The 25,590-nt window shown below is 43.2% G+C and overlaps 1 protein-coding gene across 2 annotated transcripts in view; it reads left to right on the forward strand.

Moving 5' to 3' along the window:
* Positions 1–25,590, forward strand: part of LOC137786342 (thyroid hormone receptor alpha) — a 73,306-nt gene that overhangs the window by 22,372 nt on the left and 25,344 nt on the right. For both annotated transcript variants that reach the window (XM_068578166.1, XM_068578167.1), the window contains one exon: positions 8,181–9,492. The gene's annotated coding sequence lies outside the window, so the exon portion shown is untranslated. The remainder of the gene's footprint in view (positions 1–8,180; positions 9,493–25,590) is intronic.

Raw genomic sequence — 25,590 nt, forward strand, 5'->3', positions numbered from 1 at the left:
GTGATATTTCCGGGTCGTCTGTCCGGTTCTCGAGAATGTGGTATCTCGGGAATGCCTGGAGGGGATTTTTTTCCAATTAGGCATAACATTTCCGTCTGGATTTTTAGGTTAAAGGTCATTTTGACCTCACAGAACACATTGTCGGCCATAACTTGTGAATTCATATGCTAATTATGACAATTTCACACAGATTTGCAATAGGAGGCAGACAAATGCGAGAAAGTAATGCTAGCTTTGTCATGGCTCCTTTTGGAACCTGTTAACAAGATGCATCCTTCGGAAATCGTGCGAGAAGGTTTAGGCCTCATCCATCGTTGTCGAAACCTGCAAAATATTCAGCCATGACAGCGGAAATCTTTCCTCTCTGATGCTCACTGCTTTTTGTCTCCAAGTTACCGTCTAGCAGGAGACTTCTCCATACTTTTCCCCATTAGTTACACACAAGAAATTAGGGATCCGGTTATAATATGACCTACATTAGTTACCCTTTAAGAAAAACCCATTAAGAGTGGGGTGATCACCTTTTGAAGTGCGTGAAGAGCTGAGACCTTTGAAACCCAGACAACAGGCAGTACAAGACCAGAAAAACTCAGACCTCACGTCACACGGATACGTTACAGGACAAATATGTCAATAAGCCACACTAGTTTTTACAAAAGAAAAGTCAGAGAAGAGAAGAGAAGTCTTTTTGTGTGTATAATCGTCAGATAGTCATCTTTCTAAGGGTCCACATCATGTGTGAAGAACACTTCCGTCAGCAAAAGCAACCGAAACTAAGCTTAAAATTGTGAAACCTCATCAAAAAACATTTCATTCTACGGCGTCTCGTTTAAAATCTCGCCCTCGGAAGAAAAAAAAAAGAAAAACGTTTGAAGTCACCAGATCCTGTAAAAAAGCATAAAATTCTGCGCCATGATTGATTCACCAGAGACCAGCAGTCACGTGACCACGACTCCGGGAAGCTGAACTGCAGCCTGCTGAACACATTGCACATTGAGGAGAGGCTGGAAAAATGTGAATATCTTAATGTATACAGCACATGGAGCCGCCGTTGTTTAGTAACACATTAATGTTGTTTATGTCAACTAGCGTTTTTTTCTTCTTTATAATTTAATTCATTGCAAGACATTTTTTAGTTCTCACCACTAATAGCATCGCTGTGCAGGATTTATGCATTGCAGTGAAAAGCTAGGCTACAGAGAGAAAATGTAAAACTGTTGGGCTTCAGAGGGTTAAGTTGTTTCTTTCTGATTTTAAAATGATATAAGGTTTAACGTAATTATCATGATGTACTGATTTTGTATAATTTGTATTGATTCTATATTATCATATAATCTCTAACTTTGTACAAACTTGAAGGGGGAATGAAGACATTTCTTTTGGAAGCAGTTTCCATGGTTGCACTACTTCTCTTGAAGGCAACATGTCCCACTTACCTTGAGCATCCTCAGAGTCGTCCTATAACCGTGACAGCTGGTGGGGACTTCACGCTACGCCACCAGTCCTGAATTATGTCCTCACGTCCACTACAGTGTGTTGAATTGCCGCCGAGTAAAAGTTCACACCTGGCTTCAGCATGCGGCTTGTGCGATTGCCTCATGAATGGACGCAGATTAACACCAGTTTGATTCGTCCACGATCTCTTAAAACTCTGGAAAAAAAGGCCAAAGAAAGACATGATGTTTGCGCCACGACATGTTGATGTCGGGTGAGAACAGAGACAAAAGAGTCAAGGTCACATCGCCATGGATTACTTATAATATCATTATTTGGTCGTCCGCTGAATTGAACGCTCTGTTATTGCGCAGATAAATCTTCTTTTTTGGAGGGGGGGGATATTTACAAGGGGACTTGTTGGGGAATAATTCTGAGTTTATGGAGCGGTTAATTAGAGAGTTAGCTTCCTTTCATTCCAGTCATAAATCTGACATTTTCTAATCTGAATACTTATTCCTCTGCATGCCTGAAAGCACTCCCGTTGGTGCTCTCAGTCTCACACCAGCGAAGCACCGCAACGCCTCTGAGGCACACTCGTCATTTTGAGCCACACCGGATATTTCAGCGCTCTCAGACCCCGTGCATATAGTCTTCTTCTGATACGTATCGTGTATATATTGTCGCCATATCTATTTCTCCATACAATATCAGTAAAAAAATAAATAAATACAGCCAGCGTTTGATCCATTAGGGTATTCTCTCAAATTTTAGTGCCAACACTGGCTTGTGTTTAGATATCCTTCAGATAAAGCAGTATGGGGCTGGCTATCACGTGAGAGAACGCTCCAGTGAGTCTTGAGAAACATTCATCACACACACCCGTATCAGAGGCACCACACCACGCCACACCCGACACGGAGAGAGAGCCGGCGATGTTATCAGTCAAACTGTAAGCTGCGCTGTGTGTTCAACGGGCTTCATCAGTTTCAGAGGATCACGTCCCCGGTCTCGTTGTTTTCACCCGATGGTAGTTTCATGCGTACTGCCCCGTGAGAGGACGGCTCTGTCTCCACATCACTCTGCAGTGTCACACACTGACTAACAAGCATGTGATCCTAATTTTACAGCCCAGTTACTTACCGAATATAGAAGAAAAAAAGAAAAAGTGCACAGATGCAAGTGGAGCTTCAAAGCAGGGGAAGCCATTTTCAATTATTTTCACAGATAAGTGCTCTTATCTTTTTTTTTTGCTTTTTGAAGGCAGATGTTGCTCGTCGTACTAAAAGCTGCCCCCGTGCTTTATTTTTTTTCCCAGATACCGTAATATTTAAACCTAGCGTAGTATTTTATTCTGTTTTTAAAATTTTGTTCCCTTTTTTAAATTTATGAATGTGTAAATTTCATGACTTGCCCCCTCAACACCTGTCTGTCTGTCTGTCTCTCTCATTGGCTGCAGCTCCCTGATAAGTCATGGCATTTCCTCACAGGGTTGGGCAATGTGGGGAAAAATCAAATATCCTAAAAGTATTGATCAAATGCCTTGAGCGACATTGCAACACATTGTAGGGTTGACAAAATATTTACACAATGAGTAAATTAGGTAAATAATAATGACTAATGTGGACAGCTAGAACAGTTTGTACTGTAATGCAGCTTCTAAAATCATGAAAATACAACACTAATGACATATTGCAACATCCAAAATCTATGAGGGTATCTAGTCTGGTATCTGTATCACATCGCAGGACGGACGTGGACTCAAACTGCTACTTGACTGTTTGGCGGAGGCGTACAACCACGGTAATCCTGGTTTAGCCTGCTATAATTGATTGAGTATTGTTGCACTGCTTAGGAAGGTCTCTCACTCACTCACACACTCACTTGGCTGCGTACCCACGATTGCTACTGCAGAGTGTGTGTAGGCGGGTTGGTGGGTGTTTTCCAGGCTCCAAATGCCATCCAGCCATCCAAAATTGTAGGAAAATAGATACACAATGAAAAAAAAATGAAATAAAAAGCCCTAGCTACGAGCACTTCATGACCTCATCACTACCTGCTGCCAATATTGAGACAGATCCTCAGCCAAGAGACTGAGCTTAGTACACACAAGCATGCCTTCTGTTGCAGGCCAGTAGTAAAAGACATGTCAGCAGGCCCAGAGACAATGAAAACAACAAGTTTATTGATGCCTGGAGGATCTCTTCCCTATTTTGGTCTTCCTTCGCCGTCTCTTGAGGTCAAAGGTCGGGGCGAGATGCAGAACGACAGGTCGGCAGCCCACTCACTGGCCAACAACGAGCCCTCAAACCCCCACACATGAAAAAAAAATCAAGCTCTTCAGTATGCAGTGCGAATGTGAGGAAATGCTGAAAATGAAAAAAAGCTGTGACAGTAAAATAAGTCAAAGGTACAAATACAACGTATTGGTACTTCCAGAAATACAAATATTAGTTCACAGGGTCTATTTGAAATGTGGAGGCATTACACCTACACAATGATACTTTTATTTTTTATTTTTGGCTCCCTTGACTGTTTCTCATGGGGCACCTCGCTTGAATCTAAGGGCTGCAGCTTTGCCCTTTGCTCCCGATTTATTTCTGAAGCCGAGGCGATTAGCGTGTTTGCAGAGCGCTGTTGGTCGCTGAAGCCGGAAAAGAGACAGTATTGTACCTGCAGACGTAAGAGAAATCAGGAGAAGCAACACTTTCCTACCTTTAAAAATGTTACAAATGTATAGTTCAAGGGTTCAACAGCGTCTCGACTGGTTTTTTTAACAACTAACCATTTCTCTTTAGTTCCTATTGCCTCTAAAACACACAACGTGCCACAATAAAATGTCTGTATGATGATACAAGACTGCATTCACTGTGATATAGGATTTCCTTTTTATTGCCTCATGCCCATGTTCACCCACTGCAGCGGTGAGGCACATTGATTTTTTTATTGTTTTTTGCACAACAATGGCTCGAGGGTTACTATTTGGCACAAAAGGCTTTGGAAACGCAGACAAAACCTGTTATTCAGACCTTATTTGACAGTTTGAAAAATCTTTGAATCTTGAAGGTCTTAAATCAAATATTTGAAGAGAACTTGGATACATTGGACATCTCTAGAACCACTCAACCACCCCTCCACCCACCTTCCTTGTTCTGTTTTCCAGCCAATCCATCTTTTTTTTTCTCACTTTCCGACAGCCAAATGGTCGGGAGTTTTGGCGCTAGATGGTCTTTTTTTTTTGCCACGTTCACACAGCCAACTTGGCAGGCAAACAAGGTTCTTTTGCATTCTGACACTGGCGCTAAATTCCTGGAAAACTATTGATAACAGCCGGTTACTGTAGGAAGAAAGTATCTTATGCCTCCTGCTTACAGAATAATACATATTGTACAAAACGATCCCCGCTCCCTCCCCTTCCATCTTCCTTCATAAGATTAATGTTGATGTGTCTTTCATACGGCGTTTCCTGCTGCCGGTTAATTAGTCCTCTGCTGAGCGCTCATTTGTTTCCCTGGGAAGTGTCCTGGAGGGAGGGGGTGTTGTTCCTTCAGCATTTGCAAAAAAAATGTTTTGCCACAAATTAGAAGTGAAAGGAGGAGAATGTGGACAGGTGTGTGTATAAATATGTGTGAACCTCAAATTCAGATTCAACTTAATTGTCATTGCACATAGTACAAGTAGTGTGACAACGAAATGTAGTTTGCATCTGTCCAGAGTGCAAAAGAAGCAGTTAAGGTCCAGTGTGATGGATAATATGATATACACAGTATGGATAGTAGTGAACTTATCACACTTAAGTTACCAAGGCCCCGCCTTTGGAATTTGATTGGCTCTCTTCCGGTGTCCTTCCAACCAAAGTCAGATGCTAAGTAGTTGACTTTTCTGTATTGTTGAATTATTGAACACGTCTACGGGTGCAAGCACAGAGGACGCTGGCACCATGTGACACAGTTCCCTTTTCTTTTTTTCTACGAACATAAAGAAACCTAAAATTAACATAATGTGATACAAAGAGACACAAACTCGCCATATAGTAACACAAAATAACCTTCGAGACACAACAACTCTGAAGGGACACAAAATGATCACATCGAGACACAAAATGACCCCACTGAGACACAAAATGACCACATCGAGACACAAAATGACCACACGGACACACAAAATGACCACATAGGGACACAAAACAACCGTGCATCAATGTAAAACGACAACCTAGAGACACAAAAAGACTATAAAGAGACAGGCAAAACAACCATGAAGACAAAGATAACCTGTCTGGACCCCCAATTCTAAGGTTTTTAAACCCGCCCCTGGTGGGTTCGAGTGCTCCTCGGTAAATTGAATATACGAGTTGTTTGAGAGCGAGATGGTGAGTGTCGGACTTTTCATGCACCTGCCGGACCTATTTACGGTTAATGTATGGTCGAGTGGTGCTCAGGCAGTTAAGAGGGCTTGAAGCTCAGCCGGGCAAATGGAAGGCATTCAGAGAAACAGGTTGACTGCCGGTCTTGTTCTTGAAATGTTCTTGAAATAAAGGACGGAGCTCGATTCCGCTGGTTGCCTCCACTTGTGTGTGCGTGACTGGACGATGAACATACCTGTTTGTCTATATGAAGAGTCACACAAAAGAGATGTATGCATGTGTGACAGACCCAACCCAGGAGCAGCTTGCACAGATGGAGGAAGATTAACAGGGTGTGTGTGTGTCTGTACATTTTGTGCATTCAAATGTGGGTTGCCAACAATAGATTTTCCCACCCCGTTGCCGATTTGCATACTGAGCAAGAACTGTAGCTTTTGTTGTTGCAAATGAATGAACTCAGTGCATTGAAGTATTCGCCTCCATCGCCCCTACAGAGCCATTGTGGTGTGCGGGAACACCACAGCACTGCACACTGTTGCTTTATCGTTGTGAATCACTTTTCTTGTGCAACACGGCCAGCATGCTTTTTTTTTTGACAGCGTGCACATTTCACAGGAGAAATCCACCATTAGTATGCATGTAATTGCAACCAAGAGCCATCACGGCTTGACAGATGTTCTGAACCAAGATTATTTTTCCTGAGCCCCACAATAAGTGCTTTACCTCTACTGATATACCTGAAATACCAAAGAACGCTGGTTAAGACCAACGTGCAGCCCATGTTGCTTGATGCTTCATGACTCAGAATATGACAAAAGAAGCACCCGTGTTAAAATGTTCTGCTCGTCCTCTGTCCAATCTGTTGCATTATGCATTGCCTCATGCCTCTCTGCCTTGTGTTGCTGACAGGGTTTTTTTAAGCTTCCATCTGTCTATTATATATCTCTTATCAGGGTCTCGTTTACAAATCCAGCTGGGCTACGTCAAGAGAAACTGGACCTGCTTGAAGACTCTCGCCTACAAGTCCTCTTCCGTTCTGGTTGACTAGTGGGCATTCAACCTCTCTCGGGATCTGAAAACAGGTTCATAAAATGGACGGGCTTTAAATTCTGCCCCCGCCTCCCTCCTCAAAGTTAATCAAGCGTCTGTCAAGGGATGAAACGTACAGTGGTGGGCAAAGTAGCTCAGATGTCTTTTTCCCTCGCTGCATCCTCCATATCCCCCTGGGGGAACCTGATCCCTAGGCACATGGGATATGTAGTACCGTCCAGGTTGTTCTGGGTCTGTCCCGAGGGTCTCCTGTCTTACACTTCATCTTGCCTTCAATCGGGAGCTAGGCCTCCAAGATGCTTGAATCCCTTTACCTGGGCCCGGAGCTTGTTCGCGTTGCCAACATGGCGACCCAACAGAGCACCACGGTTTCAGGCTTGGAGGCATTGACTTTTTCTCTCCTCTCTCTCTCTCTCTCTATCGCTCGCAAATGATCCAAGTAGAAACTACATAATTTGCCTCAAGGAACCAGCAGTTCAGTTTACATACACGAGGACCTCAACTGGTAGTTCAGATTCTGATTAGTATCTCTCTGAAGCGACGGCAGAGGAACAAGGCGCGACAATGTTACAGTGCTGCAGAGCCTCTTAGAGAGACGGTAAGAGTGGATAATTGGGTCATTAAAATGTGACTTTTACACATGAGAATGCGCTTCATTTCCCATTTGCTGCAGACAGTTAAGATTGGTTTCTTTTAACCGTGACCATGATCTTTCCCTAACCTTTACCAAGTGTTTTCTTGTGCCTGAACCTGAGCAAATATCAACCACAGTGGTTGTAGATCAGAAAAACAGTCTCTACATAATTTGTATCCGTGCAAGTGGCGAAAATGCAAGTTTGCCGTCGGTCCACCTCTTAAACTACTGATTGCAATGCCTTGCCATTTTGTGCATACAGGCCACACTATTGTTAGCATTTAGCTCAAAGCACCACTATTATTTATTACTTATCGGGATGTCTTAGGATGTTGCCGTGAGATAATTTCAGTATTTAGATATTTCACCAGATTTCCAACTCAAAGTCATAATCTTGGTAACACTAGTTGTGATTTGGAAGCAGCTTGATTAATGGACTTCATCATACAGTGCTGATAGGGGCACCAGATCAGACAAATTGGTTATCGGGGTCACTTTGAAAAGGCAATGATAAACTGATTTGTTAAGTCTGGAGAACTTGTCGGGTCCTAAAGGGACCAAACTGAGCGATGAGCGAGAGTCCGTCCATGTGAATCACAAAAACAACCGAGGTCATGGACCTCCGGAGTGAAGCAATAACGATGTTTGGTGCCTTGGTCAAAAATGCTAACCTGTCTCTGTGTTTGTCTCCCACAGGTGGAGCCCCTGAAGAAACCTCACCGTGCATGTTCAGAGGCGGGGCCAAGCGTCGACTTCTTCTTCAGATGGACTCGGGGAAAACACCAGCATTCTTTTACAAAAGAAACAAGACGGAAGAGTAGACCTCAAGACTACCACAGCACTGCTTTACCTCCAGCCCGTCCTCTTCCTCTGATCCAATCAGAGATAACGACCTCTCCTGCTTTCTACCTCCCAGGGAAATAGAGAAGGAAAACCGAAAGAAAAGAAAAGTGAAAGCAATTTATTATTCGTGATCTATTCCTCTTTTTTCGTCTCTTCGCGCAACATTTCTCCATTTACCTCAGGGATTTTCTCTCCCACTGCCTACCTCCTCCACCGAAACGGCCAACCCCAGTGACTGAAACACAGGGCAGAAACACTAACCTGTGACCTCTCGCTGCTGTTACCATGACAACCTGTATTGCCTCTCGAGCTCTCCTCACTGCAGCCGTGACGACCAGCAACGACCTCGGACCTCTCGCCGCCCGCCAGCTCAGACCAGCTCACTGCCTCAATTGTACCGATCCACACTTGTAGCCTGGGTTGGTTATTACTGGACGAAGGGGGGAGAAGAAGGGGTGCCGTTGCCAGAAAGCCAGCTACGCACTCACAACAGCCTCACCCTTCTGTACAATACACCCGGCAGGGAACTATATACCTCAGCGACACTCACTCAAGGAAACCGAAAGGGAACTTTTCAGCAACGGCGTTCACTATCCTGGTGCTCAAACCCATTCCGGCTGGTAACGCACGCTCACAAGCCCGGTGCTTCAGCCTGCGCAGTGGAAGACTCTCCTTTAGCATCTCCCATTTGCCTTAGAGGCAGGAGGAAAGCAACGGTAGCCAGGGAGGCCTCCAGAGAATCAGGGTGGAGAGAAAGAGAGACTCAGGAGCGCTGCCCCGGCAGACGATTTCATTTGATCGACTTCTCCCAGCAAAGTCGCATCATACACGAGCCTCGTGATCCAAGCGGTAGCATAAATCAGCCATTGCCCAAGAGGCCTTTGGGGGAGATCACAGGAGAGACTCAGAAGTTCTCCCCCCCCACCACCCCCATTGCCTCGGGTGTCACCCACATGAAGCCTCAAGAGAAATTAATCCACCCACGGAGCGGGAGAAGTTCTTGAGGGGGGGCCGTGACAGCAAAAGAAATAAAGGCTAAGAAGAACTCTCTGGCAGATCACACCAGAGTGTTGTGAACCGTCGAAAAGTTACCACGATCCGTATTGTGTGACGGCGGAGAGGAAAGGAGGGGGACGGCGTTCAGAGTACAGAGAAGAATGCAGCGGTGAGTTCCTTTTCGCTTCATTACTTTACACGCTTGTTTATCGGCGTGCTTTTCCTCACGTGTTTCTTCTCCTCAGCAACAGAAGGCTCTGCGGGCTAGAGTGTAAAAGTTAACAGTTTGTCATCCTTGCGCTCATCCTTTGCCGTTATATACTAATGATTATGAGAAGAAGAAAAATAGATTTTCCATCTTTTAGCATTTCAAGTTCTTTAATCACAAATTGACATTTAAATGGCATTTCTGCCTTATTAGAATACACAGAGTGGAGACGGACGGCTTTGTAGTAAAGGTCGTTAACCCCTGCAAGAATGTACATTTCTACAAAGAAACCTCAGTCAAACAGACTTGGGATAAAAGTGGGAAGTTTGTAGTTTGCAGTCATATAATATGTGATTCGAGTTGACGAATGTGATGATTGTGGTTTGACGAGCACAAAGATGTCAGAGCTTAGAGGGTTGTCGTCCAATCAGAAGATCGGAAGGTTCCTTCTGTCCATGTCCACGTGTCCGGAGACAAGACACTTAACCCCAAATGGCTCCCAATATGGTCGCCCCTGCCATCTGTGTGTGCACGGGTGAATGAGGACCTGTAGCGTGAAGCTCTTTAGGGAGTCGCTATGCAAATGCACGTCCATTTACCGTCACCGCTTTGGTAAAGACGAAAATACTAAACTGTCGGATTTCCGTCAGGATGACAACATTTTAATTTCTCCGTGACAGGCAAGTCCGGCAGCATGATGGTTTTGGGTTGTGCGTCCGTCAACGCAGACTCTCAGGAACACCCAAAGGAAGTTTCTGCAAATTAGGCACAAACATACATTCAATGTTAAACTGATTTTAAAGGTCAAAGGTCACTGTGACGGCACGTTTTTTGGCTGTAACTCAAGAATTCATACGCTAATTATGACAACTTCACACAAATGTCTACAGGGACATTAAAGATGTACATTTATGTTGATTTCTTTTGGCTGGAGAATAATGCAAGACTTGAGTTGTAGTTAAGGAAAAGGAACGTTCTTCTTTTTGTAGCAAATATTATTTACCCAGGAAGGAAGGCAGAATATTTAGTTAAAGCCCAACCGGTGAAATAACGTAATTTAGTAATGAAATTAAATACAGTTTGAGCACTGCAGCTGTATCTTTGGTGTCTTATAAACCCGTGAGTGTTGGGCTTATTGTATGTATGGTACGGGGGAAAAAAAAATCAATTCATCAATAGAATTGTTTGAACAAATACTTGGACGACTGACATAGCCGCATTTTCTAATTAGCAAGTGTTAGCATGTTAGCTTGCTAATATACTTGTTATATATGAAGATAACACCAAGTATGTTAGCATTGACATTGTGAGCATGTTAGCATTCAAAACACAGCTGTGCTAAAAGTACTAGCCTCAAAGAGCTGCGAGCATAACTCCTACGGAGAATCTCATCCTGTGGGAAACGCTGGTATTCATATATTGGTATATCTGCCAAATCTGACTTGGATCCCCGGCTAGTTAGCGCAGCTGCTGTCAACATTAAACCCTCCTAACTGCATCAGCAACGGCCTTCATGTTGCACCTGCAACCAAATAATCTTACAGACGAAACTGGAAATGTTCCCGCTGTCCATCATTTAGGGAAAATCTTTCAAATCTGATGGTATAAACCTGCATTTGGCATAAAAAAACCCAGACCTTAGACCATCTATCGTGTTTGATTACTCTGAACGCGGAGCATCTTCCCTGAGCCATCAGACGACTGCTGAGCTCCCCGAATGGAAATCATTCACGCTGCTGCTTATTAACTCTGTTCTTTGAAATGATATCTTATTTAAAAAACAGAACATGCTGTTCCTTGTCTGACAAAGTGTGAAGGAAAGGGAGAAGAGAGAGAGAAAAGGAAGGGTGTGAAAGTGTGATGGAGTGATTTCAGAGAGAGACAGATTACAGGTAGGTGGTGGAGACTGGGGGGAAACAGAGGGAAGAACATGGGAGCGGCATGACATGTCTTACCTCAGACACCCTCTGTCCTCAGTCAATCAGCAGGAGTTGCACGCGCATCACCGTCCGTCATTGACAGTCTGCTCACATCGCAGCAACCACAACTTATTCCCCGCCCCTCTGCTTCGTGTTGCCACGGCAACGTGCACCCTTCCCCAAGCTACCTTTGGCTCAGACACACAGTGATGCACGCCGAGCGCATGTCCCACGTCGGCCAATCAGAAGACACACAAACACATGCGAGCGGCGTGTGTTTGTGTGCGCGCGTTTCTCTCTCTCTCTTTCTCTCTTTCTCTCTCGGCGCAGGTCATGTTTGAGTAGCTTTGACCCACTAGGACCAATCAGACGGTTTGGTGAAGTGTGCATGTGGTCACATATACATTGCTAAGTGGTCAAGTTGTTTGGCTGCTGCATTAAGGGCACATGGGGCCAACAGAGGGAAGAGAGGGAGAGGGCGAGAGGGAGAGAACAGGTACACGAGCATTAAATGAGTCATCACCGGGCTCTTGGAGACTATTGCTGCAATCATGCTGTGAGAGATATCTGTCCACTGGGGAGATGAAACACTCATCCCACACAAAACTACTTTGAATGTATGAAACATGAACGATACCCGCTAGTACTTTGTAGTTGTAGCTTTATGTTCCAGTTAGGTTATTTACCTGTAGTTTGTATGATGTGATGTATGGCTGAGTTCATGTTTTTCATATATATATATATATATATATATATATAGATAGATAGATAGATAGATAGATAGATAGATAGATAGATTATCTCACGGCAATATGCATGCATACAGGTTCATCTTCACTCGGTCCACTTTGCAGTTACCTAATGGACGACATTGACTCATAAATAAATTGACTGACCTCGGCATGGATCAAAACGGACCGAGTCTGTAGAGATTCATAGAAGGTGATACAGCAGGTTAATTATGAAGCTGCTGGGAGGTAGATTGTTTGAACTTTGGACCAGGTTTGCTGTTTCCTGCTACTTCAGGTCTGTTTGCAAAGATATGCTGATTCATGCATTTAATCTTTACTGTAATGAACTATTATATATATATATATATATATATATATATATATATATATATATATATATATATATATATATATATATATATATATATATATATTGATATGCTTATTAGTTTTCTATTAGAGAGAGAATGATTTGATTTTGATCTTATGAATAAAAAATCTCCCACTCATTTTTGTGCCATTGGCCCTGTGAAGTCTTCCTCCAGCATCCGCTCTGCAGTGGTCCGTGAGCAGGCGACCCGTGCAACGTGGGCCAGTGAGCCGCTGCGTTGGCCGCTCGAGTACATGCAGGTGCTTTGATGGGCTTTCAGCCTGAAGCTCGTTGTTTTGCGTTTGATCTCCTACGCGTACCGTCACCACTGCAGCCTTCTCTCTTGTTCTGCAGTCCTGCTAATGCCTGCGTCATTTCTTTTCCTCGGGTTGTGCGGTTTATAATGAAGCTGGCTTAATTACCTTCTTAATTGGCAGTTGAGCGCAGGGCAATTTGGAATGTTTTTTAATTAACGCTCCTCTTCCATGTTTCTCCCTCCTCAGCCTCCTCCTTGACCAGAACATCCTTGTTAAAACATGCATGAGATCTCTTTGCTTTTAAAATTGGTCAGCCTCATAAAAATGCGCTTTTTTTTTGCCCTTTGTGGCTGTGAAAATTAAAACGTTGACAGCTTTTTTTCTTTTTTGCCTGACCGTTGGACCATTGCAGACAACAGCTGTGTCTTTAAACATCTGCCTTGTTGTTTCAGTGCGTTTCTGCCTTAAAGCAAGAATAAAAAGTACACCCAATACGTACAATTTTTAGCAATTTTGTCATGTCCACGTCACGAAAGTACGAGGGTTAAGTCAGTAATAGCTGACTGTCGACCAATTTAAATATAACAATCTTTTATTTATGTAACTTTTAACGAACTCGATGTTTGTGATCGTTGGGTTTGGAAATGCCTGTGATTATAGTTTACCCCGGGACTATTTTTATCACATCATTCATTCCCCCTCTTTTGCTCGTGTTTTACTGTCGCCCAAGATTAACGTCAATGAAGCGAGAATACCCCGAGATGACAGCCACTAGTTATGTAGGAATAATAATGCAATGCAAGAATAACACACACCAAGGTCTAGGTTTTCCTCTTTTTTATTGCCCAATCTCCCACTGAAATCCCCCGTGTCTAATTATCCCATTTGTGTGTGTGTGTGTGTGTGTGTGTGTGTGTGTGTGTGTGTGTGTGTGTGTGTGTGTGAGAGATTTAATCAGCACTAATGGATTGACCTTCACTCTGTCTTTTGCTGAGATTTTCAAGTCATGAGATTTTCTTCTCCTAACTTGACTCTCTCTCTCTTTAAAAATTACATTTTTACGATCACCTTGTACACTACGCAGTAGTATGACATTATTATTATGATTATTTTTGTTACCCATATGTCGTACAACATTGAATTAGAGAAGACCAATTGTGGCGGGTTTTGACATTCAGTCCGTTTGTCTCTATAAAGGCTCAATTCTGCTTTGCAGCCATTTTCTCCCCAACGCCTCCGTTGGATTCTGATCTGTTGGCCTCAATTCCATTTATTCCTGTTATTTCTCAACTGCACTTGAAAACAAGAAAAAGAAGAAAAACACGAGCGAGGACGCTCAGTGTGCACAGTTTGGGGTCCAGAACATTGTGAACACTTTCCTGTTGTCTGGTAATCCCAACGCGGATCAGTGTGTCCACTAAAACTCCACACTGATTGACAAGAGCTCGCCGGAGAGGAGACGATCAATACCGTTGATTTTTGGGCTACTGTGTGACTGGCAGCTATGAATTGCTCAAGCAATCAAACTAAATAATCTCCATAAATCTTTTAATAATCCCTGGGCACAGACTGCAGAAGCAATGCAAAGCCTGCAACATATGCCATAAATATAAAAATGTGGTTGCTGAGAAGCATTTACTGCTGCGATGTGCACCGGGGCGGAGGTCGTTGTCCTTAATCACAGCTGGGTTTATTACCAACTGTATATATACTGTATATTTATTTTCCTCAAAACATCCAATATCTTGCAGGAGATGAGGTGAGGGAAACATTATTTTATTTTTTTTTTACTGTGAAAGTCATGGAATTTACTTTAAGAAAGAGAGGATAAAAAATAAGTCACTTCAGAGAAATATGTCAGTATATATAGATACAATATTTCTCAAAACTGCTAAAATATAAGGAGAATACATACACATATCTATCTATCTATCTATCTATCTATCTATCTATCTATCTATCTATCTATCTATCTATCTATCTATCTATCTATCTATTCATATGAGTTTCGGAAAAATAGTTTAAACAAAGTTGCAGAGCGCTTTCCTGCCAAAGCGCCCATTTTACTCATCAACAAGTCACGTAGAATGACGGTTAAAAGTTATAATCAGTTTATTAAACATCTGTAATTAAATAACCCCCATTTTATTCTGTTCATGGTCGGCACCATTGCTGTCTCTCTCTTCATGACGTATTTTAGCCGCTAATGCTAACCAAACCCTTCCTGCTGCTGCTGCTGCTGCTTCTTCTTCTGCATTAAAAACGTTGGTGTTTTTATCTCGGAAAAGCCATTATGGTCCTCGAGCTGCAGGTGACCGGCTGCTTTTACACCGCCCTGCTGGAAATCTGCTGGCGCAGCATGCGCCATGAAAACCACAGAGGGATGGAGCCCATTGGAGAGAAGCCAGCTGTGGATGAACACAAAGCAACACTGGAAAACTAGTATTTTGTGCGATTTTAAAATGAAGAGAAATAGCATCATTATGTGCACCGCTCCGACAACCTGCTTTCATTCATTCCTATTGCTCACTTTTGAATAAACTTTTTATTTTTCTCATAAGAAAAAGAATATTAATTATATTCGAATGTTGAGTTTTGGAAGTTTAGAAGATAAGAGTATTGAGTCTATTTAATTGAATTATAGATACTAAAGGATGTATAGTATAAAATATAAACATGTGGCAATATGATCTTTAGATGTGTAAATTCAGCAAAAATCTATAAACCAAAAGTATTTAAGGAATTTAAACACAAAAAAAACATTCAAATGCTAGTATTTAGTGTCCAAAAATATTGCTGCGTTGCCTCAAACCACTAAAGCAACATGATGAAATGGCTGCAATCAACACTACAATATAATAATCATGATGGTTAATGGTTAAATTATTTGCACTTTGGTATCGGTGCTGAAATGTGGAATCTGGTCAGAGTCGCTCATGAGGAGGGGCCTTTCATATTGTTCAATAGGTGCGCAACATAAAGTTCAATTTAAAGGGTTCAAAAGGCGTTTTTGTTATTTAATCTCGACTTTGACAGTGAACTTTTTTTTTTTTTCCTGGTTATGAGTCACCTGAGGAGTCATTCTGGGTCTCCTGCTGACGGCCAGCAGCTGAAGCTAGCGCACCAGCTACAGCTAGCAACTTAGCGTTCTGGACAAAGAAGCAGGCTAACTTGGAGACATGAAGCGTTTTTTTTTGGTTTTTTTGTGCGCAATTGTTCAAATCTTCATTTTGATTTTCTTTATTAATAGATCTTCATTTTGATTAGGGCTTTCGGGCAAGTGAAACACTTCACCTACTTGCCCAAGGACACGCGTCTGAGAAAGCGAAATGTCAAGCTCTGCTATGAGCACCGTTCCCAGCGGTGGAGCTGCCCGGAGCCTGGAGCGCTGCAGCGGCACGCTGCTGTGCCATGGCAGCGCTTCACGGAGTATTACATCACACACCGGGTTGGAGAAGACGCGCTACTAACCGAGCGACCAGGGACACTGGCGACGTATTGATCTCAGCAGCATTTAAAACACAATTTCCTTTTTGGAAATATTTGATTAAAGCGACATAATGTTTTCAGACGGTTTACCTTTTATATATGTACATGTATTTAATTTATATATACGTTTATGTTCATATTGGGTACATTTATAGATATATCAGCAGGACTTTTGAAATGACTGAAAACCTACAACCTGCCAGCTCCATACGGGCCTGCCAGTCGGTCTGTGTGATATGACTCCATCCGCCCCCGCGTCCTCCTGTGCAGATGCTCCTGTTTATATCCAGCTATTCGGGGTTGATCGGTCAATCTCCCGGCTGCCGATTCCTTCAGTGTCACATGTCCATACCCCCCTTCATCCAGTGCCCCCCTCGCATATGTCAACCTGCTGCTCTCAATCAATGCAATATAAAGGCATGTGACCGCCCGTGTGTCAAACAGGAAAAACACACACTATCAATTCTGTGCTCGACGAATATCGCCTAAAGATTACCTTCAATAACTGTTTTCACGCTTGATTTACAGCTAATGTCATATAATTTGACTAATGTGTGCTTAATGCTCCTTTAGCTCTTTGGATTAAAGTTGTTCTTTAATCTTATTAATGGAAACACTGTACACGGCATAATTGGAGCTTACTGGAGAGGTCGGTACCAACGTAAATGTAAGCCAGCAAGACATTGCAGAAGGAATGCTAAATGTGTGTTTGAGGTTATTTCGAGTCTGACTGGTTGCTCAGCACCGCTCCCCTTAGTTACTGTTGCTGCACCTGGATACATTATCACGGATATCACAGTGATAATGGTGACGGATGCAACACCTGAAGTGGTAATCAGTTTTTGCATCAAGAGGTTAAGACAAAAAAAAACCCCTCCTTTTTTATTTTTAGCTGGAAGCTAGCTAATTTAGCTATTGTTTGCATCATGTAGCATGTTGAAGACTTTTGTTCAGGACGCTCAGATCCAGAAGCTGTACTGCAGTGTTGACCGTGCTCGTCCAATATTGAATAGAAGTAGGAAACAAATGTGAAATCGGTTTGTTTCATAAGACAGTTTGTCAGACAACGACGGACTTGTCGAAGTTGTAGTCCAAACGCACGCCAACTTGCATCCGGGGTTATTTAACAGTTAATGTTCCGGTTCAAGTGAGAACCTTTTTCATGGACTTGCTCATGTTTTTGTCCCTTATTAAGTTTGTCTAGAGTTAAATCCTCTTCTGATCAAATCACAAAACCTCCTCTTTAGTATTCTCTTAGTTTGTCTGCACACACTCCAGCTCATCGCATAGTAGCACTTATCAAGTTTCTCTCCTTACGGAAAGCTGCTTTCTATTCTTGCAAATTATGACAAACAACTTCCAACCCTTTAATTAAATTTGCTCGAGCTGGGTGATCCATCACAATTAACACAAAGCTTTAATTTGGTTTTGTTGCAGTTTTTGCTTAAATCTTTACTTAACTTTGCATATTGAAGCTTTTTCATATCAGAAATGGAAATCTCTTGAGAAATAATCCTTACAAAATATGACATATTGCTTTATTTTAAAATCCACCATTTTGTTTCTACCTGAATGGCAGCCAATCTGCATTAGTTCATTTTTGAGAGTGTTTGAAAGTGAAGTTAAGGCGACAGAATACATTCATTACAGGATTCATTACATTAATCCAGATAGTGGAGCGGGAAGGGGGCAGAGAAATACTGACTCGACAGAGCTGAACATAAAACATCATTTGAAATGTGCTGCATATTGCAGAAATGAAACAAACCCTTGAACATAAAGAGACGGCGTATGAAAATATCCCGCAGTTGTCTTCTGCTGGACAGATTTACGAGCTAACAGATGGCCGCCGTTTACAGTCTGTAAAACAGAAGACCAGGGTGTGAAGGAGGGGTGTGGAAATAAGTTGAAAAGATTTACAGTAGTCGGAGACTTCATGAAAGAATTAGTAGATTCACACCACACACTTCCATGCCAGTAATAGCAAGAAGGTAGGGAAGCCCTGAGAGGGAAAAATGTATATTCTGATGACCCATTTTCTCTCAGTGATCTAAGTAGTTTCCTCTCCTGTGTTTACAATGTAGAAACATTTGAAAAGAACATTTCTTAATTTCTTATTTTTATTTGTGGTAACAGATGAGGTGTCATACTAACTTCAGCTACAAGAGGCTGAAGTGCACCTTGTTCTAAATGGGACCAAACACATTAAAAGTTGTTGTCCTGGTGGGTTTTAATTCCCCCATCCACTCCTAACACAATATGCATACATCAGATAGCAGTTGAACCGCGGTGAAGACAGAAAGGTCAACCAGAGACGCTCACTTCTGTTCAAGACGAAGGCAGAAAAATATGGTGTTGGGATTCAGGTTTTCTCCGGCTTCATTTCTCATTTCCAATACCGATGGCATTTTCCAAGTGACTTAAACTGATAATATCACAACTTAGATTGCCTGGGCGAGGAGCTCAGAGAGGTCGCTACAGGTTATATATAAGGAAAGGATTAGTGGTGGGGGGGTGTCAGAGGAAAGAAGGACGAGAGGTTATTAAGTCCATCCAATGAAGGAGAAGTCCCAGGTTTTTATCCCCACCACCAACGCCGTGTCCTGGGGTCATGGAACTCCTCAAGAAGATTTGGTTAAAGATGCAACAGAGAGAACGCGCATTGACCATTTAGTTTACCTCTGCTGCGATGGCTGTGGAAGTTGGGACTTCAGGTCTTCTGGTTTTACAGCTTCCTGAAGCCACACATGTTTTTTAGCCACAGCATGCTGCTCCCCTCATGTCGCCTCAGCAAACAACAGGAACATCACAAAGAAGACTGCCGGATTTTATTTGGCGTTTCTTTTTTTACTGTTTTATGGCACACAGAGTACTTTTCAGGGCGTACTAGGTTTGGTTCTCCAGAGTCAGTGTTTGGTTTGTCCGTTCTGGGCTACTGTAGAAACGTGGCGGGCTCCTTCTCCAGGATCAAGGCTCATTCCAAGCTTCCAATGCTCCTCTTCGTTTCAGGTGATTCTAATCTGAATCGGAACCATTTATTTGCCAGGTATGTTACACATACGAGGAATTTGTCTTGGGCAAACAACAACAATCAACACTGTGCAATAGAATGTAAAATATAGAAAAGGGTGCACTAACAAACATATGACAGTACTATAAACAAGTGTACTGCAAGTGTACAACTAATAGGTATGAATATTATATTCCACTTCTGCTAATAGATCCCATTTGGGCCTTTTAAGAAAAGCTCAAAATAGCGTCTGCCTGTCAACCTGCCAACTACAAGCGAGTGCAGTAAACACACGCACTGAAACAACTGGCAACGTGAATTAACATCAAAATCCTCACTCTGAGCTTCTCTTTTTGACGGATTGACGGCAACATCGGCGCTCTTGAGAGAGATTTTATTGAGTGAAACGATCTAAGACTGTAAAAGCGCTGCAGAAAAGATGAAGAAGAAAAAATCCAATAAAGAGTTGCAGTAACGCAACGCGACTGAATTTGTTAGCCGGTTGCTCAGGCCTCTTTTTGTTCCTGCTCGGGCGACAAGAGCGGGTATCACATTATGATTGTTCCTACATGTTTCCAGCAGCAGGGTCAATTATGCAGCTGCAGCAGGCCGCAGCTTCTGCTGAATGAATAACACCAACATGGCCAGAGATGTGTGTGTGTGTGTGTGTGTGCGTGTGTGTGTGTGCAGTCAGTCTAACACATCCACATAAACAAGAGAGGGGAGGCGAAAGGAAGGTCAACCGTGGCAGACTTACATTCTTGGCAGTGCAGCTGATCGTTACAGAGGGAGAGAACGGGGAGGATGGAGGGAGGGAGACGAAAGGAGAGGTGGAGGATGTGAGACTGCAGAGGTATGGAGACAGAAGAGGGAGAAAACTGTGGCGCTTTGACTTTAGAAGGTCAGTCTTTTGCTTTTATGTTGCCTCAGTGTGAGTGCACTTGTTTGTACTGCAAAGAACGAAGGGTTTTGTGTTTGGCTTCACGCGACAGTTTCTTAAATGTTGACTGCATGTGTGTATATATTTATAGCTGTGTTTGCCCCAACACTCCATGTACGTTCACAACACGGCCTTGTACGCTGCTTGTACGCTCAAACACTTTTCAGAAAGAATTTTGAATTCATATAGAAGTGAAACATTCATTGTGTTCATTCCCCGTCTGTGTCCAAGGCCGCTAGATGTGAGGATGAGAGGGAATACAAATATATTTGCAACCAAATCAGACAAAATCACTTTATTTTCTAAATTAGACCCATAGCTATGGATCATTTATATTATTCATGAGTCTTCAAATGTTTTTTTTTAATACAATCTATGAAAAGTTTTCAACATAAAAACCCTCTGAAACGGCACATTTTGACCCACATTTCAAAGTTTAATACACCATGATCATCTATTTAAGTAATGCAGTTGAGCTGCTACTATTCTTCTTTTTCTTCTTCTAATGTCCGACGCAAAAGAAAAAGTCACAAGTCTGCTTTGAAATCAAAGACAACATGTTTTTTCAGAGCTTGGTGAGAGATCAGTGCCGAGACCGCCGCTGATCCACGATCACACGCGTGTGTGAAACGTGGTTTAATTACACAGTCCAACGATCATAGTGGGAAAGGAAGTGACCGTTCTCGGCCAATACTCATTCAAAAAATGTGATCTGTAGACGGGCATTGATGCTTTTCAGTCACCAATCCCTGATAACGTTACACTGTGAGAGCCGGTAACGTTAGCCAAACCGCTAATGGCTAACGCGCTGAGGTTCCATAGACTTGTATTATGATGCGTTCAAGCTCTGTTTAGTAAAAATAAGTGTTGGTCGAAGGTAAATCATTAAGTTATCGTGATGTGTTCAAAGCTAATCTTTTTTTAAATGTATTTTTTTTGTGTGAGAAACTTGACAGAACCCAGCTGTCTGAAGATGTTTTCATCGCAGTATGAAATAGATATTGAATTAAGGGAATTATCACCTGTTTAACTTCCTAACACTAACTATAAGCCGCTTGGAATACATCATTAAAACTACAAATGACTTTATAAAAATAGTTTTTATTTCCTCACTTGCTTTTAGACTTTTGTGCTTTTATTGAAAGCATCGTTGTCCGTACATCTGTGTGCACATTGCTAACAGGAACTGCCAATATCTTTATTTGGCGTACATAATGTTGCCTAAATGTAAAGAAAATACAGCCCACAGCTCACTCACTTGACTCCATGGCAACATTATGATTTCTGTTGACGTCCATCAAAACCCCCAAAAACTAGTTCTGAAACCAGGCGGAGACCTCCGGGTCTGAAAAGTGCGTTCAATGTGTCAATCAAAGAACTGATGTCTAGTAATCATGACAATTGCACGCAGATGTCCAATAGGATAAAGCGATGAGGCGATGAGGACGCAAACCGCCGTGTGACTGCCTGGCTGGCGGAAACAGAGCGAGGAGGTAATCCCTCTGTGTGCGACGTCTCGTGAACTCAAACAAAGATCTAGAACGTTCCTCCCTCCCTCCTTGCGTGCAATTCGCTTAAATTATTAGCTATGAAATTAACGCTTTGGCAAGCGAGCTGTGATCGAGGTCCGCGTGAGCGCTCTGTGCTGTCACACAAAGTGATTGCAGTGTGTGAAGGTAGGCAGCGCATTCAGTTTGCCAAGGTCTGCCACTTGAGGAGGAAAAGCCTGGTTTAATCTCCACTCTTTCTTCTTATGGCCGGAAAAAGGCTTGCTCAGCAGCGTTGATTGGTTCTTGAAGTGCATGAGTACAAAAAACACAAAGTACTAAAGCAACCGTCTCTGTGTGACTAGTAAGGCTGATACTACCGTACTACGGAGGAGGATCTCTTCATTCATAAACACACGTTTTAATCTTTCCTTTGTAGATATTTTCCAAGTGACAGTTGGCTTAATGTGCCGAGTACCCAAAGGGAGGATATCGATATGAGAACACAGCAAGCCAGCAGCTGGAGCTGGAGCTTTCAGTCCCATCACATGATCAGCTGATGGAGTTGCAGATGTACAAATGTCTGTGTGTTTGAGCAATTTGACTTTTTCAGAGCTGAGATTGAAAGTGCACCGCCCTGACCTATGGAACATTTTTGGACTATTCTAATCAATTCATAGTCAATTCTTTACGGACGAAAATACCAAACGCTTCAGCTTCTCAAGTGCGCGATTTGCCCATTTCCTTTATCAGTTTAAACGAAATAACCTAGTTAGAATATTTGTTATTGAAGTTCAGTAACCTCCACATGAACTTGTGTTGAGTCTCAAGGCTGCTGGAATAACTACAGCATCATGACTGGTGTGTTTATGAACGCATAATACAAGCTGGCTGCCGAACAAAGACGGGCTTCCATCCCAAATGAGAGGAAATGTTAACCAAATTTCCAGAAAAAAAGCGAATGAATCCCACGGTTTCATCAACTAATTTGATACAAACATACTGAGTTGCTTCATTAAGAGAAAAGGCTTGTGGCGCTGATCCTCCAGTTGGTTGCCATCAAACGAACTTGGGAAAAATACTTAATTCTAGTTGTTTTCATGTCTTAATTCGAGGTACGTCACGTCTCCTCATCGCTCCACACGGACGTGCTGTATCTGTCCGCTGACATTTCCCAGCTCTTCAATGTCAAAAGACATTCAGGTCACAAGCTTCGCGCACATCATGATTTATTTGACACTTCCTTGCACTTTGTTGCAGTTTTCTTTCATCCATAAATCAACTCTTCAACCACCAGTGTACACGCACTAATGCAATATTTCAGCTTTTTACTTTTTGATTTCTTTTTTTTGCAGCAATTTGAAAATGGCCGTAACAGGTTTTAAATGAAAAAGATACAATAAGAGTTACATATGTAACCCGGGTTCTACGAGCTCTGGATGACCGTAAGATGTACATGCACACGTACAAATGGCAGAAACTCTGACAGTGGGAGCGATAGAGGAACACTGGAGCAACAAATATGACAGAGCTGCGAGTGGAGGGGGGGCAGTGAGAGGGGAGTCTTCAAGCTGTTCAGTCGCTCTTGAACCGTGACGACCTGCTCACTCGCACTCAGCTGGATAAATATTGTGGAACATCAACCTTCCCCAAGAGGAATATTCCTCGGTTTCTCCAACGAAGGCCTAACCTATTGCTCCCACACACACACACACACACACACACACACACACACACACACACACACACACACACACACACACACACACTTGCTCAGTTGCGATCCATTTCTTTCCTTTTTTTTTATTTTGGGGGGATCCCCATCGCAAGACTGTCTCTAGTTCGTTTAATGTCATATTCGTGCGGATGATTTGTTCCTTTCAGCCAAGTCTTACAGATAAATACATTTAAAATCACATTTGATCGTTGATGAAATGTCACATTTTTCCCCATACAGAGGCTTTTATCGTTCACCCGTCACCCACACAGGTACTTTGAAATACTATTAGTCATTAGTAGATGGAACAAAGAGATGATGGAGGGGGGGGGTAGGTTTGACAGAAGGGAGATACAAAGTAGGGCTTTAATGCACAGGAGAAGAGACAGGGAGTTTTTACAGCACCGAAGAGAGAAAAGCCACTCCACAACGCTCACACGCACTAACACACATACACACACATGCACTCTTGCGTGCAGACCAGAGGGACAGCGTGTGTGTGCACAGTTGTGTGCAGACAGACACCCACAGACACAAAGTCACATAAATGCACTTACATATGCATGCTCGCTGAGAAATGCTCACGCATAATGTGCACATGAAAGCACCCACACACACACGAGCACACAGACACACACGCACACTCTCTCTCAGCGGCCGGTAATTGCAGTCGCTGGCAGAGAAAACGGCGGCCATACATAGTCAATGAGAGCGGGGAAAACAATGAGCACACAGAGCGGATGATTGCTGTAAATAAAAGAATGGAGCGGAGGAGGACGCGATGCTGCTGGCACGGAGGGAGCGAAGGGAAAGGAGAGGCACGGAATGAGTTCCCACTTTAATTCCTCCCAACTCTGCGTCGATTTTGAAGCATAAACGAGCAGCCGGTAACGACTCTGCCGCGTCGGCGCTTTCTGCCCGGCTGCCGTTCCGCTGCGTCACGGCGCTGAAACCCGCCCGCTGCCTCCGAGAGGCATTAAAATGCACTCGGGGAGACTCCATGGCAACGCCGCTTCCCCCATCTCCCGCCACAACTTGACGAACTCTTCTCTGCTGCGCGAGCGAACAGCTGGAACAGCTGGGCACGACTCCCCGACCTCCAAGCCCTGATTTAGAGTTTTCATTTCGGTGACACGACATGATTCGATGCTTGACCCCGACGTGTGTGAATACATTCTTTTTGGCCTCTGGGGAGCAGCGGGGCGAGCTGTAAACACATCATTGATGTGCAGTTTCTTCACCTGACGGAGTTGTCATGGTGACCGGATTAGCGAAACGAAACCCGACGACCCATCCAGAAAATTCCGAGCATCACTGGCATTCATGAAGTCGAGTTTTTTTCTGTCCACCGGATAAATGACATGAATGTGTGTCACCCATTGGGTTGTGGACATCGCTTCAAAGCTTTCAGTTTGTGGTTGTGGACGTTTTATTAGTTTTTTTTTTACCAACCAGACGTGACACGAGAGGACAGAGCCGACATTCTTGGGGGACCAAAATGTCCCACGTTCCTGTCGAGAACAGAAAACACCCCTCTGAAGTTCTGAGACCAAAAGCACGGACAATGTCCAAACCGGTCGACGCCGCGGTATCAACCTGTCAATCACAAGGTCTCCGCGGCCAAAGCGCACCCTCCTTCATGGCCTCATCAGACTCAAGCGTCCGTGCACCGGGCTCGTTAAATGAAAAGGCTCAGACTCTGTCATTAGCTCATTTGCACTGATAAAATCATCTTAGCCCAGAAGGGCCTAATCTTCGTGACCTGGCTTCGCCCACTAAGTCGGACCCGCGGCCCCGCCGTAGCCCCCGCCGACCTGTCAGATTCTAGCTCCAGATATAATGCAGCGTGTACTGTGTACAGTACAGTGCACTGTCGTGGATTATCTCCAGGCCGCTCATGTTAAACACGCACCCGGTGAACTGTAAACATCCAAATGTCAGCTGTGACAATGCGATTCCCCACCATCAGATAGCTGCAGTGTGTGTGGACCTGCTTTCTCCTGCAAAGTCGGCGCTGGTAGGGAAGGGGGGAAGGCGACAGCCACAAAATACCAGATTGTTGCTCTGTTGTTTGTTTGTAAGAGCATTTCATTTATTGATTGCAGAAACAAATTCAACAAAGTTACATAAGGAAAAAGT

This window comes from Clinocottus analis, unplaced genomic scaffold (genome assembly GCF_023055335.1).
Source record: "Clinocottus analis isolate CAN_PGR_092001 unplaced genomic scaffold, fCliAna1.0.p SCAF_16, whole genome shotgun sequence".
NCBI lineage: Eukaryota > Metazoa > Chordata > Actinopteri > Perciformes > Cottidae > Clinocottus > Clinocottus analis.